General features: G+C 37.9%; 4 non-coding genes across 4 annotated transcripts; all 4 read left to right on the top strand.

Annotated features, from left to right (window-relative positions):
- Positions 1–6,674: 6,674 nt before the first annotated feature.
- On the top strand, positions 6,675–6,748 carry TRNAT-AGU (transfer RNA threonine (anticodon AGU)). The gene has a single exon. It is a non-coding gene; the product is annotated as a tRNA-Thr (tRNA).
- A 10,941-nt stretch (positions 6,749–17,689) lies between these two features.
- On the top strand, positions 17,690–17,763 carry TRNAT-AGU (transfer RNA threonine (anticodon AGU)). The gene has a single exon. It is a non-coding gene; the product is annotated as a tRNA-Thr (tRNA).
- A 2,529-nt stretch (positions 17,764–20,292) lies between these two features.
- Positions 20,293–20,366, top strand: TRNAT-AGU (transfer RNA threonine (anticodon AGU)). The gene has a single exon. It is a non-coding gene; the product is annotated as a tRNA-Thr (tRNA).
- A 944-nt stretch (positions 20,367–21,310) lies between these two features.
- TRNAT-AGU (transfer RNA threonine (anticodon AGU)) lies at positions 21,311–21,384 on the top strand. Its single transcript has one exon. It is a non-coding gene; the product is annotated as a tRNA-Thr (tRNA).
- The last annotated feature ends 3,853 nt before the right edge of the window (positions 21,385–25,237 follow it).

Below are 25,237 nucleotides of genomic sequence, written 5' to 3'. Positions count from 1 at the left end.
GTAGATGAAATTTCTACCTAGATTTGAGCAATATTAATACCTTCATTAAAAAAATTTGTAAAGTATTCAAGAAATGAAACTGGGTTTTATAAGAGTATCTGTTTATTAAAACATATTAATACTTGATCAGTGATTGAGTATCTTTTCGTGTTTTAGATTACAATACATATAAAGAAGAATTTATAGCAGGTAACACATTTTCATCATCAACAATAAATTATTTATGCATTTTTTAATATTAATGTTGGTACCCTGGCTTAGTGGTTAAAGCGCCTATCTTGTAAACAGGAAATCCTGAGTTCAAATCTCAGCAGTACCTAACTGTTTTCTCCATGCTTTCCGAATAATTTTCATCAAACAAGTGTTGAATACAATTTAAGAATAAACATCTGGTTCTATGAACTTAAGAATAAGTTATTTTAAAAATTAAATAAAATGCTTGGTATTATGAAGATTTTTGTAGGAATGCATTGACTGAAATAGGGAAAAGAAAATGACAAAGAACAAGATAGAGGTGAATGATCACTCTATTGTTGAATTCAACTAATCCATTCTTCAGCAAGGTATATTTTAAAATGATATGAATAGGGTAAACTTCAAATTAGAGAGGTGTTTTTGAATAAGTGAAGAGTCTTCATTCATCTTAAGTGTTTGAGTAGAGAAGTGTGTGAACTTAGAAAAGAATATGAAAGTGAAAAAGCAATATTCTCTTGAACACCATAAAGAAAAGTGTTTCAAAATTAAGAATCGAGTGGGTACTGTGGCTTAGCTGGTTAAAATGCCTGACTAGTAAACAGGAGATCCTGAGTTCAACTCTCAGCAGCGCCTTGCTTTTATCATTGTTATATAAAAAATCATTTTCATTAGGTCTTATTCCGATACAATTAAAATATAAAAGTCTGATTCATCTTACTGTTGAAAAGATCATCTTAAACCTTATAAAAACCCAAGTATTTTCAAGATTATAGAATGAATACTGTTATTGCAAAATGAAAAAAATACATATCTATGAGAAAGCCGTAGATGAAATTTCTACCTAGATTTGAGCAATATTAATACCTTCATGAAAAAAATTGTAAAGAATTCAAGAAATGAAATTGGGTTTTATAAGAGTACCTAATTATTAAAACATATTAATACTTGCATAGTGATTGAGTATCTTTTCGTGTTTAAGATTACAATACATATAAAGAAGAATTTATAGCAGGAAACACATTTTCATCATCAACAATAAATTATTTTTGCATTTTTAACTATTAACGTTGGTGCTGTGGCTTAGTGGTTAAAGCGCCTGTCTTGTAAATAGGAAATCCTGAGTTTAAATGTCAGCAGCACCTAACTGTTTTCTCCATGCTTTCCGAATAATTTTCATCAAACAAGTGTTGAATACAATTTAAGAATAAACCTCTGGTTTTATGAACTTTAGAATAAATTATCTTAAAAATTAAATTTAATGCTTGGTATTGTGAAGATTTTTGTAGGAATGCATTGACTGAAATAGGGAAAAGAAAATGACAAAGAATAAGATAGAGGTGAATGATCACTCTATTGTTGAATTTAACTAATCCATTCTTCAGCAAGGTATATTTTAAAATGATATGAATAGGGTAAACTTCAAATTAGAGAGGTGTTTTTGAATAAGCGAAGAGTCTTCATTCATCTTAAGTGTTTGAGTAGAGAAGTGTGTGAACTTAGAAAAGAATATGAAAGTGAAAAAGCAATATTCTCTTGAACACCATAAAGAAAAGTGTTTCAAAATTAAGAATCGAGTGGGTACTGTGGCTTAGCTGGTTAAAGTGCCTGACTAGTAAACAGGAGATCCAGAGTTTAACTCTCAGCAGCGCCTTGCTTTTCTCATTGTTATATAACAAATCATTTTCATTAGGTCTTATTCTGATACAATTAATTGTACCCATCTCCTCGACAGTGAAGAAAACGCTGACGAGGGCGGGGGTTTGTTTGTTTTGCTAAGGCACAATTGGCCAGAACAGAACAGCACGCCTTCACCCGTAACCACGCCCCTTTTTCTATTTAGCGCGCGCTGAACACGAGCGCCGCGTCTTTGTTGCAGATCTCCTGAGGCACAGCCGGGAGAAGGGACCACTTCCACATTTTAAGTTTAGTGTGTAACTTGCTGATTTTAAAAGCTATTGTTGTACCCATCTCCTCGCACAGCGAAGAAAATGCTGACGAGGGCGGGGGTTTGTTTGTTTTGCTAAGGCACAATTGGCCGGAACAGAACGGCACGCCTCCACCCATAGCCACGCCCCTTTTTCTATTTAGCGCGCGCTGAACACGAGCGCCGCGTCTTTGTTGCAGATCTCCTGAGGCACAGCCGGGAGAAGGGACCACTTCCACATTTTAAGTTTAGTGTATAACTTGCTGATTTTAAAAGCTATTGTTGTACCCATCTCCTCGCACAGCGAAGAAAACGCTGACGAGGGCGGGGGTTTGTTTGTTTTGCTAAGGCACAATTGGCCGGAACAGAACGGCACGCCTCCACCCGTAGCCACGCCCCACTCCACTCCCCATCTCATCCCTATGTAAGATGTGCCCCTACAGGAAGTGCAGCTGACGAGCGCAGCAGGCGCGACGAATGCGCGCCCTAAGGCGCGCATAAGGCAAGCTCGTCTGCGCTCGTCTGCGCTCGTCCGCGCCGAGGACGGGCCTAGGGCCACCCCCCCTGCTGCTCCACTACCACGACCACCTACCAATACGGTGAGATTTAAGTAAACCACAGCCGATTTACTACAACTCAGGCATATAGCAGCTCTACCTCATGTTCCACCACGTCTAGGGTACTCCAACCCCATCCTAGGCCCAGTCCCATGTCCCACTTGCATGAAAGCTGCCGCGAAACCCTCTACAGTTGACCCTCTATTGGTTCAAGCAGCACTAGTAAATGCCAGATCCCTCCCCAAACACAAACTAGAAATCGCCGACTTGATTGACGCGCATAAACTGGATCTCTTATTCATCACAGAGACTTGGGGTGACGAAGCCTCCGGACCTGACTTTAGAGCAGCCACCCTCACTAACTACAATGTATGTAGATTAGACAGGCCAATAAAAAAAGGTGGTGGCATTGCTATAATCTACAAAGACCACTTCAAACTTACGACGAAACCTTTTATCTGCCCTGAATATGAGTCTCTCATTTTTACACTAGGCCTCTCGGCCAAATCATCTTTCAAGGGCATGCTAATCTATCGCCCTCCTGGGTCAAGAGCCACATTTCTAGCCAATATAGGCAATTTAATTGAGGCAACTGCTGACTCCCCACACTTTACCATACTACGTGACTTTAATTTTCACCTAGAAGTCCTCAACAACCACGATACTACGCAGCTACTCACAGACCTATCAGCTGCTGGCATGATGCAACTGATAATTTCTCCCACGCACCAGGCAGGCCACACATTAGATGGCATATTCACCAACAGTCCCCTTGTAACTGTTACCCAAATTATCCCCCTCATCTGGACAGACCATGCAGCGATTTGTTTCACTGTTGAAACTAACCCTACCAAACCTACTCCCACCGCCCCCTCTCAATCTTCCTATAGAGACTGGAAAAACATCAATTTAGCTCAGTTAGCAGAGATGATGCAGGCAAACCATATTCCCTATGAGCAGGACCCCACTATAGCGTCCTCCAATTATTTGACGAACTTAGATATGGCCTGTAACATACTAGCCCCAATCAAATCCTCCCATCGGAACAGGAAAATACCTTCAGCCCCGTGGTTTACTGAAGCCCTCCGGACTCAGAAACAATACTGCAGGAACCTTGAAAGGCAGTGGCGTCGCAATTACAGCCCCGCAGACAAAACGACCTACAAAAATTCCCTTTCCATCTATAAAAGACTAATAGTTGCTGAAAAAAGTCTCTACTATACTTCCCAAATCGATCAGGCGAAAAACTCAGTTGGAGAACTATTTCGGGTGGTTACTACTTTGTCCAACCCTCCGGCCCGCGCCTAGAAGGTTCTCAGTCTTTAGCAGATGCTCTGGCCAGTTTCTTTGAGGAAAAAGTTAGTTCCATTTTCCTTACCTTCTTGCATTCCTCCCCTTCACCCTCTCCTGCGGCACTGAATACTTCGCCCATCCTATCATCTTTCGACACCATTGATCAGGAGCATATTCAACGCCTGGTAACCAGCATTAAATACGGATCCCCCTTGACCCATGTCCCCCTGCTATCCTGAACCTCATCCCAGAATCAATCTCTCCCGCGTTGTCTACCATCTGCAATGCCATGTTTTCAACAGGCATATACCCCTCAGTCTGGAAGGAGGCTATCATTAAGCCACTTCTAAAAAAGCCAACTCAGGACCCTCTTCTCCCCACCAGTTACAGACCCATCGCATGTCTCCCTTTCCCAGCCAAGATCTTCGAAAAAACTATGAACATTCAACTTTCGAAATTCATCAATGACAACAATCTACTTGATGACACTCAGTTTGGCTTCAGACAGGGGCATGGGACGGAGACAGCACTGCTAAAGGCCACAGATGAAATTCGAGCAACAATGGACATGGGAGGAGCGGCAGTCCTAATACTCCTAGACCTTTCCGCGGCATTTGACATGGTCGATCATGTCACTCTGATCGACCGTGTCTCAGCTCTAGGAATAAGAGGCAAAGCTAAAGATCTGATTGCCTCATTCCTAGCCAATCGCCCTCAGACTGTCAAGATGGGCAATTTCACCTCCCAGACCTTCTCCCTGCCATGTGGTGTTCCACAGGGCTCCTCGCTAAGTCCGACGCTTTTTAATATCTATGCATCGGACTTAGCGAGGGTGATAAAATCTTATGGAATTGCCCTTACAACGTACGCCGATGATACCCAAATAGTATTATCGGTGCACAACAACGGAGCATCCGTCGCAGCCAACTTTCAAGAGGGAATGAAGGCGATAAGCTCCTGGATGTCATCAAACTGCCTCAAACTTAACTCCGATAAAACGGAGGTGATGACATTCGGGAGCTTGCAGCCAGCATGGTCCCCTCAGTGGTGGCCACCTCAGTTGGGCCCCCCCCCCCAACCGGTGGTCAAGGTCCGAAATCTGGGAGTCACTTTTGACAATAAGCTGACTTTCCTCCATCACGCCAACGCTGTTGTATCATCTGCCTTCTACACCCTAAAAAAAATTAAAAAACTACTTCCTTACCTACCACAGTCAGCGGGAAAAACACTTATCAGCACTTTAGTGTTTTCAAGAACCGACTATTGCAACTCCCTTCTCCTGAATGCTCAGGAAAAGGTTCTCAATAAACTCCAGACAGTACAAAATGCTGCGGCCAGAACCCTACTATCCATTCCTAAGTTTACCTCAACCTCCCTGTATATTAAAGAACTACACTGGCTCCCGATCAGGAGCCGAATCAAATTTAAGGCTCTGTGCATAGCCTACAAAACCCTGAACAACGCAGGACCACAGTTTCTAAAAAAAGCTCTCCGCCCAGTGGAACAACGCAGGACCCTATGATCTTCATCAGCCTACTTGCTGAACGTCCCTCGGACAAGAAAGGCCAGCTGGGGAGATAGATGTTTCACAACCGCCACGGCCAAATTGTGGAACACTCTACCACTCCACGTCAAAACTGCCCCCACGCTCCTCAAATTCAGAAAGAACCTCAAAACATGGCTGTTCTCCTCTTCCTAACTCCCCCGTCATACCATAAGTGAGTTCTGTAACAATAGCGCCGAGACACCCGTATGGGTATTTGCGCGCTTTAAAACTTGCAAAAAATAAATAAAAATAAATAAATAAATAAATAAATTAACATATAAAAGTCTGATTCATCCTACTGTTGAAAAGATCATCTTAAACCTTATAAAAACCCAAGTATTTTCAAGATTATAGAATGAATACTGTTATTGCAAAATGAAAAAAATACATATCTATGAGAAAGCCGTAGATGAAATTTCTACCTAGATTTGAGCAATATTAATACCTTCATGAAAAAAAATTGTAAAGAATTCAAGAAATGAAATCGGGTTTTATAAGAGTACCTGTTTATTAAAACATATCAATCCTCGTGTAGTGATTGAGTATCTTTTCGTGTTTAAGGTTACAATAGATATAAAGAAGAATTTATAGTAGAAAACACATTTTCATCATCAACAATAAATTATTTATGCATTTTTTACTATTAATGTTGGTGCTGTGGCTTAGTGGTTAAAGTGCAAGTCTCGTAAACAGGAAATCCTGAGTTCAAATCTCAGCAGCACCAAACTGTTTTCTCCATGCTTTCCGAATAATTTTCATCAAACAAGTGTTGAATTCAATTTAAGTATAAACATCTGGTTCTATGAACTTTAGAATAAGTTATCTTAAAAATTAAATAAAATGCTTGGTATTGTGAAGATTTTTGTAGGAATGCATTGACTTAAATAGGGAAAAGAAAATGACAAAGAACAAGATAGAGGTGAATGATCACTCTATTGTTGAATTCAACTAATCCATTCTTCAGCAAGGTATATTTTAAAATGATATGAATAGGGTAAACTTCAAATTAGAGAGGTGTTTTTGAATAAGTGAAGAGTCTTCATTCATCTGAAGTGTTTGAGTAGAGAAGTGTGTGAACTTAGAAAAGAATATGAAAATGAAAAAGCAATATTCTCTTGAACACCATAAAGAAAAGTGTTTCAAAATCAAGAATCAAGTGGGTGCTGTGGCTTAGCTGGTTAAAGCGCCTGTCTAGTAAACAGGAGATCCTGAGTTCAACTCCCAGCAGCGCCTTGCTTTTCTCATTGTTATATAACAAATCATTTTCATTAGGTCTTATTCCGATACAATTAAAATATAAAAGTTTGATTCATCTTACTGTTGAAAAGATCATCTTAAACCTTATAAAAACCCAAGTATTTTCAATATTATAGAATGAATACTGTTATTGCAAAATGAAAAAAATACATATCTATGAGAAAGCCGTAGATGAAATTTCTACCTAGATTTGAGCAATATTAATACCTTCATGAAAAAAAATTGTAAAGAATTCAAGAAATAAATATTGGGTTTTATAAGAGTACCTGCTTATTAAAACATATTAATACTTGCATAGTGATTGAGTATCTTTTCGTGTGTAAGATTACAATACATATAAAGAAGAATTTATAGCAGGAAACACATTTTCATCATCAACAATAAATTATTTTTTGCATTTTTTACTATTAACGTTGGTGCTGTGGCTTAGTGGTTAAAGCACCTGTCTCGTAAACAGGAAATCCCGAGCTCAAATCTAAGCAGCACCTAACTGTTTTCTCCATGCTTTCCGAATAATTTTCATCAAACAAGTGTTGAATACAATTTAAGAATAAACATCTGGTTCTATGAACTTTAGAATAAATTATCTTAAAAATTAAATTTAATGCTTGGTATTGTGAAGATTTTTGTAGGAATGCATTGACTGAAATAGGGAAAAGAAAATGACAAAGAACAAGATAGAGGTGAATGATCACTCTATTGTTGAATTCAACTAATACATTCATCAGCAAGGTATATTTTAAAATGATATGAATAGGGTAAACTTCAAATTAGAGAGGTGTTTTTGAATAAGTGAAGGGTCTTCATTCATCTTAAGTGTTTGAGTAGAGAAGTGTGTGAACTTAGAAAATAATTTGAAAGTGAAAAGGCATTATTCTCTTGAACACCATAAAGAAAAGTGTTTAAAAAGGAAGAATAAAGTGGGTGCTGTGGCCTAGCTGGTTAAAGCGCCTGTCTAGTAAACAGGAGATCTTGAGTTCAACTCTCAGCAGTGCCTTGCTTTTCTCATTGTTATATAACAAATCATTTTCATTAGGTCTTATTCCGATACAATTAAAATATAAAAGTCTGATTCATCTTACTGTTGAACAGATCATCTTAAACCTTATAAAAAACCAAGTATTTTCAAGAATATAGAATGAATACAGTTATTGCAAAATGAAAAAAAGACATATCTATGAGAAAGACGTAGATGAAATTTCTACCTAGATTTGAGCAATATTAATACCTTCATGAAAAAAAATTGTAAAGTATTCAAGAAATGAAACTGGGTTTTATAGGAGTATCTGTTTATTAAAACATATTAATACTTGATCAGTGATTGAGTATCTTTTCGTGTTTTAGATTACAATACATATAAAGAAGAATTTATAGCAGGTAACACATTTTCATCATCAACAATAAATTATTTATGCATTTTTTACTATTAATGTTGGTGCCCTGGCTTAGTGGTTAAAGCGCCTATCTTGTAAACAGGAAATCCTGAGTTCAAATCTCAGCAGCACCTAACTGTTTTCTCCATGCTTTCCGAATAATTTTCATCAAACAAGCGTTGAATACAATTTAAGAATAAACATCTGGTTCTATGAACTTTAGAATAAATTATCTTAAAAATTAAATTTAATGCTTGGTATTGTGAAGATTTTTGTAGGAATGCATTGACTGAAATAGGGAAAAGAAATGACAAAGAACAAGATAGAGGCGAATGATCACTCTATTGTTGAATTCAACTAATACATTCATCAGCAAGGTATATTTTAAAATGATATGAATAGGGTAAACTTTAAATTAGAGAGGTGTTTTTGAATAAGTGAAGAGTCTTCATTCATCTTAAGTGTTTGAGTAGAGAAGTGTGTGAACTTAGAAAAGAATTTGAAAGTGAAAAGGCATTATTCTCTTGAACACCATAAAGAAAAGTGTTTAAAAGTGAAGAATAAAGTGGGTGCTGTGGCCTAGCTGGTTAAAGCGCCTGTCTAGTAAACAGGAGATCTTGAGTTCAACTCTCAGCAGCGCCTTGCTTTTCTCATTGTTATATAACAAATCATTTTCAATAGGTCTTATTCCGATACAATTAAAATATAAAAGTCTGATTCATCTTACTGTTGAACAGATCATCTTAAACCTTATAAAAACCCAAGTATTTTCAAGAATATAGAATGAATACAGTTATTGCAAAATGAAAAAAAGACATATCTATGAGAAAGACGTAGATGAAATTTCTACCTAGATTTGAGCAATATTAATACCTTCATTAAAAAAAATTGTAAAGTATTCAAGAAATGAAACTGGGTTTTATAAGAGTATTTGTTTATTAAAACATATTAATACTTGATCAGTGATTGAGTATCTTTTCGTGTTTTAGATTACAATACATATAAAGAAGAATTTATAGCAGGTAACACATTTTCATCATCAACAATAAATTATTTATGCATTTTTTAATATTAATGTTGGTACCCTGGCTTAGTGGTTAAAGCGCCTATCTTGTAAACAGGAAATCCTGAGTTCAAATCTCAGCAGTACCTAACTGTTTTCTCCATGCTTTCCGAATAATTTTCATCAAACAAGTGTTGAATACAATTTAAGAATAAACATCTGGTTCTATGAACTTAAGAATAAGTTATTTTAAAAATTAAATAAAATGCTTGGTATTATGAAGATTTTTGTAGGAATGCATTGACTGAAATAGGGAAAAGAAAATGACAAAGAACAAGATAGAGGTGAATGATCACTCTATTGTTGAATTCAACTAATCCATTCTTCAGCAAGGTATATTTTAAAATGATATGAATAGGGTAAACTTCAAATTAGAGAGGTGTTTTTGAATAAGTGAAGAGTCTTCATTCATCTTAAGTGTTTGAGTAGAGAAGTGTGTGAACTTAGAAAAGAATATGAAAGTGAAAAAGCAATATTCTCTTGAACACCATAAAGAAAAGTGTGTCAAAATTAAGAATCGAGTGGGTACTGTGGCTTAGCTGGTTAAAGTGCCTGACTAGTAAACAGGAGATCCTGAGTTCAACTCTCAGCAGCGCCTTGCTTTTCTCATTGTTATATAAAAAATCATTTTCATTAGGTCTTATTCTGATACAATTAAAATATAAAAGTCTGATTCATCTTACTGTTGAAAAGATCATCTTAAACCTTATAAAAACCCAAGTATTTTCAAGATTATAGAATGAATACTGTTATTGCAAAATGAAAAAAATACATATCTATGAGAAAGCCGTAGATGAAATTTCTACCTAGATTTGAGCAATATTAATACCTTCATGAAAAAAATTGTAAAGAATTCAAGAAATGAAATTGGGTTTTATAAGAGTACCTGCTTATTAAAACATATTAATACTTGCATAGTGATTGAGTATCTTTTCGTGTTTAAGATTACAATACATATAAAGAAGAATTTATAGCAGGAAACACATTTTCATCATCAACAATAAATTATTTTTGCATTTTTAACTATTAACGTTGGTGCTGTGGCTTAGTGGTTAAAGCGCCTGTCTTGTAAATAGGAAATCCGGAGTTTAAATGTCAGCAGCACCTAACTGTTTTCTCCATGCTTTCCGAATAATTTTCATCAAACAAGTGTTGAATACAATTTAAGAATAAACCTCTGGTTTTATGAACTTTAGAATAAATTATCTTAAAAATTAAATTTAATGCTTGGTATTGTGAAGATTTTTGTAGGAATGCATTGACTGAAATAGGGAAAAGAAAATGACAAAGAATAAGATAGAGGTGAATGATCACTCTATTGTTGAATTTAACTAATCCATTCTTCAGCAAGTTATATTTTAAAATGATATGAATAGGGTAAACTTCAAATTAGAGAGGTGTTTTTGAATAAGCGAAGAGTCTTCATTCATCTTAAGTGTTTGAGTAGAGAAGTGTGTGAACTTAGAAAAGAATATGAAAGTGAAAAAGCAATATTCTCTTGAACACCATAAAGAAAAGTGTTTCAAAATTAAGAATCGAGTGGGTACTGTGGCTTAGCTGGTTAAAGTGCCTGACTAGTAAACAGGAGATCCAGAGTTTAACTCTCAGCAGCGCCTTGCTTTTCTCATTGTTATATAACAAATCATTTTCATTAGGTCTTATTCTGATACAATTAATTGTACCCATCTCCTCGCACAGTGAAGAAAACGCTGACGAGGGCGGGGGTTTGTTTGTTTTGCTAAGGCACAATTGGCCAGAACAGAACAGCACGCCTCCACCCGTAACCACGCCCCTTTTTCTATTTAGCGCGCGCTGAACACGAGCGCCGCGTCTTTGTTGCAGATCTCCTGAGGCACAGCCGGGAGAAGGGACCACTTCCACATTTTAAGTTTAGTGTGTAACTTGCTGATTTTAAAAGCTATTGTTGTACCCATCTCCTCGCACAGCGAAGAAAATGCTGACGAGGGCGGGGGTTTGTTTGTTTTGCTAAGGCACAGTTGGCCGGAACAGAACGGCACGCCTCCACCCATAGCCACGCCCCTTTTTCTATTTAGCGCGCGCTGAACACGAGCGCCGCGTCTTTGTTGCAGATCTCCTGAGGCACAGCCGGGAGAAGGGACCACTTCCACATTTTAAGTTTAGTGTATAACTTGCTGATTTTAAAAGCTATTGTTGTACCCATCTCCTCGCACAGCGAAGAAAACGCTGACGAGGGCGGGGGTTTGTTTGTTTTGCTAAGGCACAATTGGCCGGAACAGAACGGCACGCCTCCACCCGTAGCCACGCCCCACTCCACTCCCCATCTCATCCCTATGTAAGATGTGCCCCTACAGGAAGTGCAGCTGACGAGCGCAGCAGGCGCGACGAATGCGCGCCCTAAGGCGCGCATAAGGCAAGCTCGTCTGCGCTCGTCTGCGCTCGTCCGCGCCGAGGACGGGCCTAGGGCCACCCCCCCTGCTGCTCCACTACCACGACCACCTACCAATACGGTGAGATTTAAGTAAACCACAGCCGATTTACTACAACTCAGGCATATAGCAGCTCTACCTCATGTTCCACCACGTCTAGGGTACTCCAACCCCATCCTAGGCCCAGTCCCATGTCCCACTTGCATGAAAGCTGCCGCGAAACCCTCTACAGTTGACCCTCTATTGGTTCAAGCAGCACTAGTAAATGCCAGATCCCTCCCCAAACACAAACTAGAAATCGCCGACTTGATTGACGCGCATAAACTGGATCTCTTATTCATCACAGAGACTTGGGGTGACGAAGCCTCCGGACCTGACTTTAGAGCAGCCACCCTCACTAACTACAATGTATGTAGATTAGACAGGCCAATAAAAAAAGGTGGTGGCATTGCTATAATCTACAAAGACCACTTCAAACTTACGACGAAACCTTTTATCTGCCCTGAATATGAGTCTCTCATTTTTACACTAGGCCTCTCGGCCAAATCATCTTTCAAGGGCATGCTAATCTATCGCCCTCCTGGGTCAAGAGCCACATTTCTAGCCAATATAGGCAATTTAATTGAGGCAACTGCTGACTCCCCACACTTTACCATACTACGTGACTTTAATTTTCACCTAGAAGTCCTCAACAACCACGATACTACGCAGCTACTCACAGACCTATCAGCTGCTGGCATGATGCAACTGATAATTTCTCCCACGCACCAGGCAGGCCACACATTAGATGGCATATTCACCAACAGTCCCCTTGTAACTGTTACCCAAATTATCCCCCTCATCTGGACAGACCATGCAGCGATTTGTTTCACTGTTGAAACTAACCCTACCAAACCTACTCCCACCGCCCCCTCTCAATCTTCCTATAGAGACTGGAAAAACATCAATTTAGCTCAGTTAGCAGAGATGATGCAGGCAAACCATATTCCCTATGAGCAGGACCCCATTATAGCGTCCTCCAATTATTTGACGAACTTAGATATGGCCTGTAACATACTAGCCCCAATCAAATCCTCCCATCGGAACAGGAAAATACCTTCAGCCCCGTGGTTTACTGAAGCCCTCCGGACTCAGAAACAATACTGCAGGAACCTTGAAAGGCAGTGGCGTCGCAATTACAGCCCCGCAGACAAAACGACCTACAAAAATTCCCTTTCCATCTATAAAAGACTAATAGTTGCTGAAAAAAGTCTCTACTATACTTCCCAAATCGATCAGGCGAAAAACTCAGTTGGAGAACTATTTCGGGTGGTTACTACTTTGTCCAACCCTCCGGCCCGCGCCTAGAAGGTTCTCAGTCTTTAGCAGATGCTCTGGCCAGTTTCTTTGAGGAAAAAGTTAGTTCCATTTTCCTTACCTTCTTGCATTCCTCCCCTTCACCCTCTCCTGCGGCACTGAATACTTCGCCCATCCTATCATCTTTCGACACCATTGATCAGGAGCATATTCAACGCCTGGTAACCAGCATTAAATACGGATCCCCCCTTGACCCATGTCCCCCTGCTATCCTGAACCTCATCCCAGAATCAATCTCTCCCGCGTTGTCTACCATCTGCAATGCCATGTTTTCAACAGGCATATACCCCTCAGTCTGGAAGGAGGCTATCATTAAGCCACTTCTAAAAAAGCCAACTCAGGACCCTCTTCTCCCCACCAGTTACAGACCCATCGCATGTCTCCCTTTCCCAGCCAAGATCTTCGAAAAAACTATGAACATTCAACTTTCGAAATTCATCAATGACAACAATCTACTTGATGACACTCAGTTTGGCTTCAGACAGGGGCATGGGACGGAGACAGCACTGCTAAAGGCCGCAGATGAAATTCGAGCAACAATGGACATGGGAGGAGCGGCAGTCCTAATACTCCTAGACCTTTCCGCGGCATTTGACATGGTCGATCATGTCACTCTGATCGACCGTGTCTCAGCTCTAGGAATAAGAGGCAAAGCTAAAGATCTGATTGCCTCATTCCTAGCCAATCGCCCTCAGACTGTCAAGATGGGCAATTTCACCTCCCAGACCTTCTCCCTGCCATGTGGTGTTCCACAGGGCTCCTCGCTAAGTCCGACGCTTTTTAATATCTATGCATCGGACTTAGCGAGGGTGATAAAATCTTATGGAATTGCCCTTACAACGTACGCCGATGATACCCAAATAGTATTATCGGTGCACAACAACGGAGCATCCGTCGCAGCCAACTTTCAAGAGGGAATGAAGGCGATAAGCTCCTGGATGTCATCAAACTGCCTCAAACTTAACTCCGATAAAACGGAGGTGATGACATTCGGGAGCTTGCAGCCAGCATGGTCCCCTCAGTGGTGGCCACCTCAGTTGGGCCCCCCCCCCCAACCGGTGGTCAAGGTCCGAAATCTGGGAGTCACTTTTGACAATAAGCTGACTTTCCTCCATCACGCCAACGCTGTTGTATCATCTGCCTTCTACACCCTAAAAAAAATTAAAAAACTACTTCCTTACCTACCACAGTCAGCGGGAAAAACACTTATCAGCACTTTAGTGTTTTCAAGAACCGACTATTGCAACTCCCTTCTCCTGAATGCTCAGGAAAAGGTTCTCAATAAACTCCAGACAGTACAAAATGCTGCGGCCAGAACCCTACTATCCATTCCTAAGTTTACCTCAACCTCCCTGTATATTAAAGAACTACACTGGCTCCCGATCAGGAGCCGAATCAAATTTAAGGCTCTGTGCATAGCCTACAAAACCCTGAACAACGCAGGACCACAGTTTCTAAAAAAAGCTCTCCGCCCAGTGGAACAACGCAGGACCCTATGATCTTCATCAGCCTACTTGCTGAACGTCCCTCGGACAAGAAAGGCCAGCTGGGGAGATAGATGTTTCACAACCGCCACGGCCAAATTGTGGAACACTCTACCACTCCACGTCAAAACTGCCCCCACGCTCCTCAAATTCAGAAAGAACCTCAAAACATGGCTGTTCTCCTCTTCCTAACTCCCCCGTCATACCATAAGTGAGTTCTGTAACAATAGCGCCGAGACACCCGTATGGGTATTTGCGCGCTTTAAAACTTGCAAAAAATAAATAAAAATAAATAAATAAATAAATAAATTAACATATAAAAGTCTGATTCATCCTACTGTTGAAAAGATCATCTTAAACCTTATAAAAACCCAAGTATTTTCAAGATTATAGAATGAATACTGTTATTGCAAAATGAAAAAAATACATATCTATGAGAAAGCCGTAGATGAAATTTCTACCTAGATTTGAGCAATATTAATACCTTCATGAAAAAAAATTGTAAAGAATTCAAGAAATGAAATCGGGTTTTATAAGAGTACCTGCTTATTAAAACATATTAATACTTGCGTAGTGATTGAGTATCTTTTCATGTTTAAGATTACAATACATATAAAGAAGAATTTATAGCAGGAAACACATTTTCATCATCAACAATAAATTATTTTTGCATTTTTAACTATTAACGTTGGTGCTGTGGCTTAGTGGTTAAAGCGCCTGTCTTGTAAATAGGAAATCCTGAGTTTAAATGTCAGCAGCACCTAACTGTTTTCTCCATGCTTTCCGAATAATTTTCATCAAACAAGTGTTGAATACAATTTAAGAATAAACATCTGGTTCTATGAACTTTAGAATAAATTATCTTAAAAATTAAATTTAATGCTTGGTATTGTGAAGATTTTTGTAGGAATGCATTGACTGAAATAGGGAAAAGAAAATGACAAAGAACAAGATAGAGGTGAATGAACACTCTATTGTTGAATTCAACTAATCCATTCTTCAGCAAGGTATATTTTAAAATGATATGTATAGGGTAAACTTCAAATTAGAGAGGTGTTTTTGAATAAGTGAAGAGTCTTCATTCATCTTAAGTGTTTAAGTAGAGAAGTGTGTGAACTTAGAAAAGAATATGAAAGTGAAAAAGCAATATTCTCTTGAACACCATAAAGAAAAGTGTTTCAAAATTAAGAATCAAGTGGGTGATGTGGCTTAGCTGATTAAAACGCCTGTCTAGTAAACAGGAGATCCTGAGTTCAACTCTCAGCAGCGCCTTGCTTTTCTCATTGTTATATAACAAATCATTTTCATTAGGTCTTATTCCGATACAATTAAAATATAAAAGTCTGATTCATCTTACTGTTAAAAAGATCATCTTAAACCTTATAAAAACCCAAGTATTTTCAAGATTATAGAATGAATACTGTTATTGCAAAATGAAAAAAATACATATCTATGAGAAAGCCGTAGATGAAATTTCTACCTAGATTTGAGCAATATTAATACCTTCATGAAAAAAAATTGTAAAGAATTCAAGAAATGAAATTGGGTTTTATAAGAGTATCTGTTTATTAAAACATATTAATACTTGCTCAGTGATTGAGTATCTTTTCGTGTTTTAGATTACAATACATATAAAGAATAAATTATAGCAGGAAACACATTTTCATCATCAACAATAAATTATGTATGCATTTTTAACTATTAACTTTGGTGCTGTGGCTTAGTGGTTAAAGCACCTGTCTTGTAAATAGGAAATCCTGAGTTTAAATGTCAGCAGCACCTAACTGTTTTCTCCATGCTTTCGGAATATTTTTCATTAAACAGGTGTTGAATACAATTTAAGAATAAACTTCTGGTTCTATGAACTTTAGAATAAGTTATCTTAAAAATGAAATAAAATACTTGGCATTGTGAAGATTTTTGTAGGAATGCATTGACTGAAATGGGGGAAACAAAATGACAAAGAACAAGATAAAGGTGAATGATCACTCTATTGTTGAATTCAACTAATCCATTCTTCAGCAAGGTATATTTTAAAATGATATGAATAGAGTAAACTTCAAATTAGAGAGGTGTTTTTTAATGAGTTAAGAGTCTTCATTCATCTTAAGTTTTTGAGTTGAGAAGTGTGTGAACTTAGAAAAGAAAATGAAAGTGAAAAAGCAATATTCTCTTGAACACCATAAAGAAAAGTGTTTCAAAATTAAGAATCAAGTGGGTGCTGTGGCTTAGCTGGTTAAAGCGCCTATCTAGTAAACGGGAGATCCTGAGTTCAACTCTCAGCAGCGCCTTGCTTTTCTCATTGTTATATAACAAATCATTTTCATAAGGTCTTATTCCGATACAATTAAAATATACAAGTCTGATTCATCTTACTGTCGAACAGATCATCTTAAACCTTATAAAATCCAAGTATTTTCAAGATTATAGAATGAATACTGTTATTGCAAAATGAAAAAATACATATCTGTGAGAAAGACGTAGATGAAATTTATACCTATATTTGAGCAATATTAATACCTTCATGAAAAAAATTGTAAAGAATTCAAAAAATGAAATTGGGTTTTATAAGAGTACCTGTTTATTAAAACATATTAATACTTGCGTAGTGATTGAGTATCTTTTCATGTTTAAGATTACAATACATATAAAGAAGAATTTATAGCAGGAAACACATTTTCATCATCAACAATAAATTATTTATGCATTTTTTACTATTAATGTTGGTGCTGTGGCTTAGTGGTTAAAGCGCCTGTCTCGTAAACAGGAAATCCTGAGTTCAAATTTCTGCAGCACCTAACTGTTTTCTCCATGCTTTCCGAATATTTTTCATCAAACAAGTGTTGAATACAATTTAAGAATAAACATCTGGTTCTATGAACTTTAGAATAAGTTATCTTAAAAAATAAATAAAATGCTTGGTATTGTGAAGTTTTTTGTAGGAATGCATTGACTGAAATAGGGAAAAGAAAATGACAAAGAACAAGATAGAGGTGAATGATCACTCTATTGTTGAATTCAACTAATCCATTCTTCAGCAAGGTATATTTTAAAATGATATGAATAGGGTAAACTTCAAATTAGAGAGGTGTTTTCGAATAAGTGAAGAGTCTTCATTCATATTAAGTGTTTGAGTACAGAAGTGTGTGAACTTAGAAAAGAATATGAAGGTGAAAAAGCAATATTCTCTTGAACACCATAAAGAAAAGTGTTTCAAAATTAAGAATCAAGTGGGTGCTGTGGCTTAGCTGGATAAAGTGCCTGTCTAGTAAACAGGAGATCCTGAGTTCAACTCTCAGCAGCGCCATGCATTTCTCATTGTTATATAACAAATAATTTTCATTAGGTCTTATTCCGATACAATTAAAATATGAAAGTCGGATTCATCTTACTGTTGAACAGATCATCTTAAACCGTATTAACACCCAAGTATTTTCAAGAATATAGAATGAATACATTTATTGCAAAATGAAAAAAAGACACATCTATGAGAAAGACGTAGATGAAATTTGTACCTAGATTTGAGCAATATTAATACCTTCAAGAAAAAAAAATTGTAAAGTATTCAAGAAATGTAACCAGGTTTTATAAGAGTATCTGTTTATTAAAACATATTAATACTTGCTCAGTGATTGAGTATCTTTTCGTGTTTTAGATTACAATACATATAAAGAAGAATTTATAGCAGGAAACACATTTTCATCATCAACAATAAATTATTTATGCATTTTTTACTATTAATGTTGGTGCTGTGGCTTAGTGGTTAAAGCGCCTCTCTCGTAAACAGGAAATCCTGAGTTCAAATCTCAGCAGCACCTAACTGTCCATTCTTCACCAAGGTATATTATAAAATTATATGAATAGGGTAAACTTCAAATTAGAGAAGTGTTTTTGAATAAGTGAAGAGTCTTCATTCATCTTAAGTGTTTGAGTAGAGAAGTGTGTGAACTTAGAAAAAAATTTGAAAGTGAAAAAGCAATATTCTCTTGAACACCATAAAGAAAAGTGTTTCAAATTTAAGAATCAAGTGGGTGCTGTGGCTTAGCTGGTTAAAGCGCCTGTCTAGTAAACAGGAGATGCGGAGTTCAACTCTCAGCAGCGCCATGCATTTCTCATTGTTATATAACAAATCATTTTCATTAGGTCTTATTCCGATACAATTAAAATATGAAAGTCGGATTCATCTTACTGTTGAACAGATCATCTTAAACCGTATTAACACCCAAGTATTTTCAAGAATATAGAATGAATACATTTATTGCAAAATGAAAAAAAGACACATCTATGAGAAAGACGTAGATGAAATTTGTACCTAGATTTGAGCAATATTAATACCTTCAAGAAAAAAAATTTGTAAAGTATTCAAGAAATGTAACCAGGTTTTATAAGAGTATCTGTTTATTAAAACATATTAATACTTGCTCAGTGATTGAGTATCTTTTCGTGTTTTAGATTACAATACATATAAAGAAGAATTTATAGCAGGAAACACATTTTCATCATCAACAATAAATTATTTATGCATTTTTTACTATTAATGTTGGTGCTGTGGCTTAGTGGTTAAAGCGCCTCTCTCGTAAACAGGAAATCCTGAGTTCAAATCTCAGCAGCACCTAACTGTCCATTCTTCACCAAGGTATATTATATGAATAGGGTAAACTTCAAATTAGAGAAGTGTTTTTGAATAAGTGAAGAGTCTTCATTCATCTAAAGTGTTTGAGTAGAGAAGTGTGTGAACTTAGAAAAGAATTTGAATGTGAAAAAGCAATATTCTCTTGAACACCATAAAGAAAAGTGTTTCAAAATTAAGACTCAAGTGGGTGCTGTGGCTTAGCTGGTTAAAGCGCATGTCTAGTAAACAGGAGATCCTGAGTTCAACTCACAGCAGCGCCTTGCTTTTCTCATTGTTATAAAACAAATCATTTTCATTAGGTCTTATTCCGATACAATTAAAATATAAAAGTCTGATTCATCTTACTGTTGAACAGATCATCTTAAACCTTATAAAAACCTAAGTATTTTCAAGATTATAGAATGAATACTGTTATTTCAAAATGAAAAAATACATATCTGGGAGAAAGACGTAGATGAAATTTCTACCTAGATTTGAGCAATATTAATACCTTCATGAAAAAAATTGTAAAGAATTCAAAAAATGAAATTGGGTTTTATAAGAGTGCCTGTTTATTAAAAAATATTAATAATTGCGTAGTGATTGAGTATCTTTTCATGTTTAAGATTACAATACATCTAAAGAAGAATTTATACCAGGAAACACATTTTCATCATCAACAATAAATTATTTATGCATTTTTTACTATTAACGTTAGTGCTGCGGCTTAGTGGTTAAAGCTCCTGTCTCGTAAATAGGAAATCCCGAGTTCAAATCACAGCAGCACCTGACTGTTTTCTCCATGCTTTCCGAATAATTTTCATCAAACAAGTGTTGAATACAATTTAAGAATAAACATCTGGTTCTATGAACTTTAGAATAAGTTATCTTAAAAATTAAATAAAATGCTTGGTATTGTGAAGTTTTTTGTAGGAATGCATTGACTGAAATAGGGAAAAGAAAATGACAAAGAACAAGATAGAGGTGAATGATCACTCTATTGTTGAATTCAACTAATCCATTCTTCAGCAAGGTATATTTTAAAATGATATGAATAGGGTAAACTTCAAATTAGAGAGGTGTTTTTGAATAAGTGAAGAGTCTTCATTCATATTAAGTGTTTGAGTACAGAAGTGTGTGAACTTAGAAAAGAATATGAAGGTGAAAAAGCAATATTCTCTTGAACACCATAAAGAAAAGTGTTTCAAAATTAAGAATCAAGTGGGTGCTGTGGCTTAGCTGGATAAAGTGCCTGTCTAGTAAACAGGAGATCCTGAGTTCAACTCTCAGCAGCGCCTTGCTTTTCTCATTGTTATATAACAAATCATTTTCATTAGGTCTTATTCCGATACAATTAAAATATAAAAATCTGATTCATATTACTGTTGAAAAGATCATCTTAAACCTTATAAAAACCCAAGTATTTTCAAGATTATAGAATGAATACTGTTATTGCAAAATGAAAAAAATACATATCTATGAGAAAGACGTAGATGAAATTTCTACCTAGATTTGAGCAATATTAATACCTTCATGAAAAAAATTGTAAAGAATTCAAAAAATGAAATTGGGTTTTATAAGAGTGCCTGTTTATTAAAAAATATTAATAATTGCGTAGTGATTGAGTATCGTTTCATGTTTAAGATTACAATACATATAAAGAAGAATTTATACCAGGAAACACATTTTCATCATCAACAATAAATTATTTATGCATTTTTTACTATTAACGTTAGTGCTGCGGCTTAGTGGTTAAAGCTCCTGTCTCGTAAATAGGAAATCCCGAGTTCAAATCACAGCAGCACCTGACTGTTTTCTCCATGCTTTCCGAATAATTTTCATCAAACAAGTGTTGAATACAATTTAAGAATAAACATCTGGTTCTATGAACTTTAGAATAAGTTATCTTAAAAATTAAATAAAATGCTTGGTATTGTGACGTTTTTTGTAGGAATGCATTGACTGAAATAGGGAAAAGAAAATGACAAAGAACAAGATAGAGGTGAATGATCACTCTATTGTTGAATTCAACTAATCCATTCTTCAGCAAGGTATATTTTAAAATGATATGAATAGGGTAAACTTCAAATTAGAGAGGTGTTTTTGAATAAGTGAAGAGTCTTCATTCATATTAAGTGTTTGAGTACAGAAGTGTGTGAACTTAGAAAAGAATATGAAGGTGAAAAAGCAATATTCTCTTGAACACCATAAAGAAAAGTGTTTCAAAATTAAGAATCAAGTGGGTGCTGTGGCTTAGCTGGATAAAGTGCCTGTCTAGTAAACAGGAGATCCTGAGTTCAACTCTCAGCAGCGCCTTGCTTTTCTCATTGTTATATAACAAATCATTTTCATTAGGTCTTATTCCGATACAATTAAAATATAAAAATCTGATTCATATTACTGTTGAAAAGATCATCTTAAACCTTATAAAAACCCAAGTATTTTCAAGATTATAGAATGAATACTGTTATTGCAAAAAGAAAAAAATACATATCTATGAGAAAGACGTAGATGAAATTTCTACCTAGATTTGAGCAATATTAATACCTTCATGAAAAAAAATTGTAAGGAATTGACTCCCTTCCGACCATCAGCCCCCCTATACTCACCACAGCGGATGAAAATAAGGGGCCACAGCTGAAATCTTTCAGAGCAGTTTCCCTCCCCGAGGTGACGGCCACGCTTGCTAAAATGAAAAGTGGCTCCCCCCTGGACCCAGCCCCGGTAAGATTCCTAAAAAAGGTGTCCGCTACCATAGCCCCCATCATCAGGGATCTGATCAACTCCTCCCTAGTCAGTGGAACGGTCCCCCCTAACTGGAAGAACGCAGTCGTTAAGGCTCTGCTCAAAAAGCCCCAACTAAATCCGGACGACATGTCCAACTACAGACCGATCTCTCTGCTCCCCTGCATCAGTAAGCTGGCGGAAAAATTAGTCAATGCTCAGATATCCCAATTTCTCGAAACCCACAGCATCCTGCACCAATCCCAAACTGGGTTTCGACCTGGCCACGGCATGGACACTGCACTCCTCGCCGTCATCGAGGAGGCAAGGTGCATCCTAGACTCAGGGGGCTCAGTGGCAGTGATCCTCCTGGATCTTAGCGCCGCTTTCGATACGGTGGATCACCGTGTCCTATTACATCGCCTGGCCAAGGCAGGAATTGAGGGCTCGGCGCGAGCTTGGATCGAATCTTTCCTTTCCCATCGATCCTTCCAGGTGTGGGACGGCAACTCTCGGTCTGACCCTCTTCCACTGAAGAACGGAGTTCCCCAGGGGTCGTCGCTCAGCCCAACTCTCTTTAATGTTTACATGGCACCCCTGGAAGACGTAGTAGCCCCCTACGGTATAAAAATAGTTAACTACGCCGACGACACCCAACTTGTCGTATCCCTGTCCCACCTGAATAACCATCCGGACAGTTTGCTCCACTGTCTCCAGGACATTCATACCTGGATGTGTGACTCGGCCCTGAAACTAAATGGCGCAAAGACAGAGATTATGCTCCTAGGTAATAAACGGATAACCCTTCCGCCTTCTTCCTGGCCCGACTCCTTCGGTGAAATCCCATCCCCTAAAAATGAAATTAAGACTCTAGGAGTATGGTTAGAACCGGAGCTCACTATGAAAACGCAGGCAACCAAGACAGCAGGCATCTGCTTCGGTCTACTACGGTCCGTTCGCAAAATCCTGCCTCTTCTTCCCCTCCCATCCAGGAAACTACTGGTCCAGGGCCTTGTCTTGGCACGGATCGATTATAGTAATGCCATCTATCTGGGGGCCCCTGAGTACTCTCTGTCCAAACTCCAACGTACTCAGAATGCGGCGGCCAGGCTTATCATGAACCTTTCCTCCAGAGTGTCGGCTAAGCCCGCCCTCAAAGCCCTACACTGGCTCCCTGTTCGCCAGAGAGTAGAGTTCAAGGCCCTATGTACCACTCACAAGCTTATGAATGGAGCCGGCCCTGACGCACTTAGACATATGGTTACCCCATATAAGGCCTCAAGATCCCTCCGCTCCGACGCCGAACACCTTGCAACGGTGCCCAAATTCAGGAAGGCTCGTTCTGGCGGACGCCGCTTCTCGGTAAAAGCCTCCACAGCCTGGAACCTACTCCCCCTCAGCCTACGTCTGGAACCCTCCCACATAGTGTTCCGTAGGAAACTCAAAACATTCTTGTTTCCTAACTAATTCTTTCCCTCCCCCCTCTTCGGACAGTGACAGGTTCAATAGCGCGGGGATGCCCACGGGTCACCAGGCGCTTTAGAAATCGCGAAATAAATAAATAAATAAATAAATTCAAGAAATGAAATTGGGTTTTATAAGAGTACCTGTTTATTAAAATATATTAATACTTGCGTAGTGATTGAGTATCTTTTTGTGTTTAAGATTACAATACATATAAAGAAGAAATTATAGCAGGAAACACATTTTCATCATCAACAATAAATTATTTATGCATTTTTTACTATTAACGTTGGTGCTGTGGCTTAGTTGTTAAAGCGCCTGTCTAGTAAATAGGAAATCCTGAGTTTAAATGTCAGCAGCACCTAACTGCTTTCTCCATGCTTTCGGAATAATTTTCATTAAACAAGTGTTGAATACAATTTAAGAATAAACGTCTGGTTCTATGAACTTTAAAATAAGTTATCTAAAAAATGAAATAAAATACTTGGTATTGTGAAGATTTTTGTAGGATTGCATTGACTGAAATAGGGAAAAGAAAATGACAAAGAACAAGATAGAGGTGAATGATCACTCTATTGTTGAATTCAACTAATCCATTCTTCAGCAAGGTATATTTTAAAATTATATGAATAGGGTAAACTTCAAATTAGAGAAGTGTTTTTGAATAAGTGAAGAGTCTTCGTTCATCTAAAGTGTTTGAGTAGAGAAGTGTGTGAACTTAGAAAAGAATATGAAAGTGGAAAAGCAATATTCTCTTGAACACCATAAAGAAAAGTATTTCAAAATTAAGAATCAAGTGGGTGCTGTGTAAGTATGGGCGTAAAATCTGCTCCGCTCGCGGATTTTGCGGATTTTCGGGAAATTCGCAATCCGCGAGATTCGCGGATTTCCCGCAAAATCCGCTAAAGCGGATTTTTTTTCTGGGTGATACAATTTTTGCGGCACGCGGCGTTCACTTACCGTCATTCAGCGTTTGCCGAGTTCTTTTTCTCGATATTTTGTGAGTGCTGCGCCATTTTGGATCTTGCTGCGGGATCCCACGAGAATTTGGCGAGCGCGATTACGTCATCGCGGCTTGCCACCTTGCGCAGCGAGAGTTTGTCAACGCGAGTACGCCATGTTCACGTATCGTGGGAATTCGTAATTGCGACTTTGTAGATGCGGCGCGCAGGAATAATCTTGCACTCGCGAAAATATAAAATTTGCAATTCTGTACAAGAAATCCACCAGCAAGCAGCATAAACCTTCTGGAAATGATGATTTTTCTCTGAATAACTCCTCAGGTTGGCATTTGCCTGCACTTGTTTTGCGGGGAGTCCATTTTGTGGAGGGGGGGTGGGAGGAAGGAAGTGCACCACAGTCTCCAACTTCCTGTTCCTGTCCAGCAGGCTCCTCCCAGTGCTTTGTCCATCTCCTGGTCACTTTTCATTTGGATCTGGAGCTGGAAGGATTACTTTTTGTGGATGCTGCTGGATATTTGGATTTGAGGCCTTTTTGACTTTCTTTGGATCACTTTTGGATTAGAAATTTCACAAGTAAGTTTGTTTGGGGCATTACAGTTGCTGAAACTACAATTTTGGACTGTTTTGGGGCCTTTGCCCAGGGGTACTCAGTGGTGGGTGGACTGAGTCTTTCTGTGGGGTGTCTTGAATTTTAACATCATGGAGGGCATGGATGGAATGGGATTGTGCTGATTTTTCAGTGATTTTAGTTTTTTGGGGCTGTACTTGTGGCCTTTTCACCAGGGGTATTGAGTCTTGCATGGGCCTAGTCTTTCTGTGGGTTGTCTTGAGCTTAAACATCATGGAGGGCATGGGATTGTGCTGATTTTTCTGGTTTTTTCGATTTTTTTTGGGGTGTATAACTGAACTGATGTTCCTCTGTCTTCCATTGCTTTTAGGTGCACAAGACTCAAGAGAACCACCAGTGCCAGGAAGAAGTCCTGCAGCGGTGTGTGTGCAGCATAACGTCACGCGACGTC

The sequence above is a fragment of the Lissotriton vulgaris genome, chromosome 12, assembly GCF_964263255.1.
Source record: "Lissotriton vulgaris chromosome 12, aLisVul1.2, whole genome shotgun sequence".
Classification (NCBI taxonomy): Eukaryota; Metazoa; Chordata; class Amphibia; order Caudata; family Salamandridae; genus Lissotriton; species Lissotriton vulgaris.
Note: the sequence above shows the minus strand (reverse complement) of the source record. Positions and strands in the feature narration are given on the sequence as shown.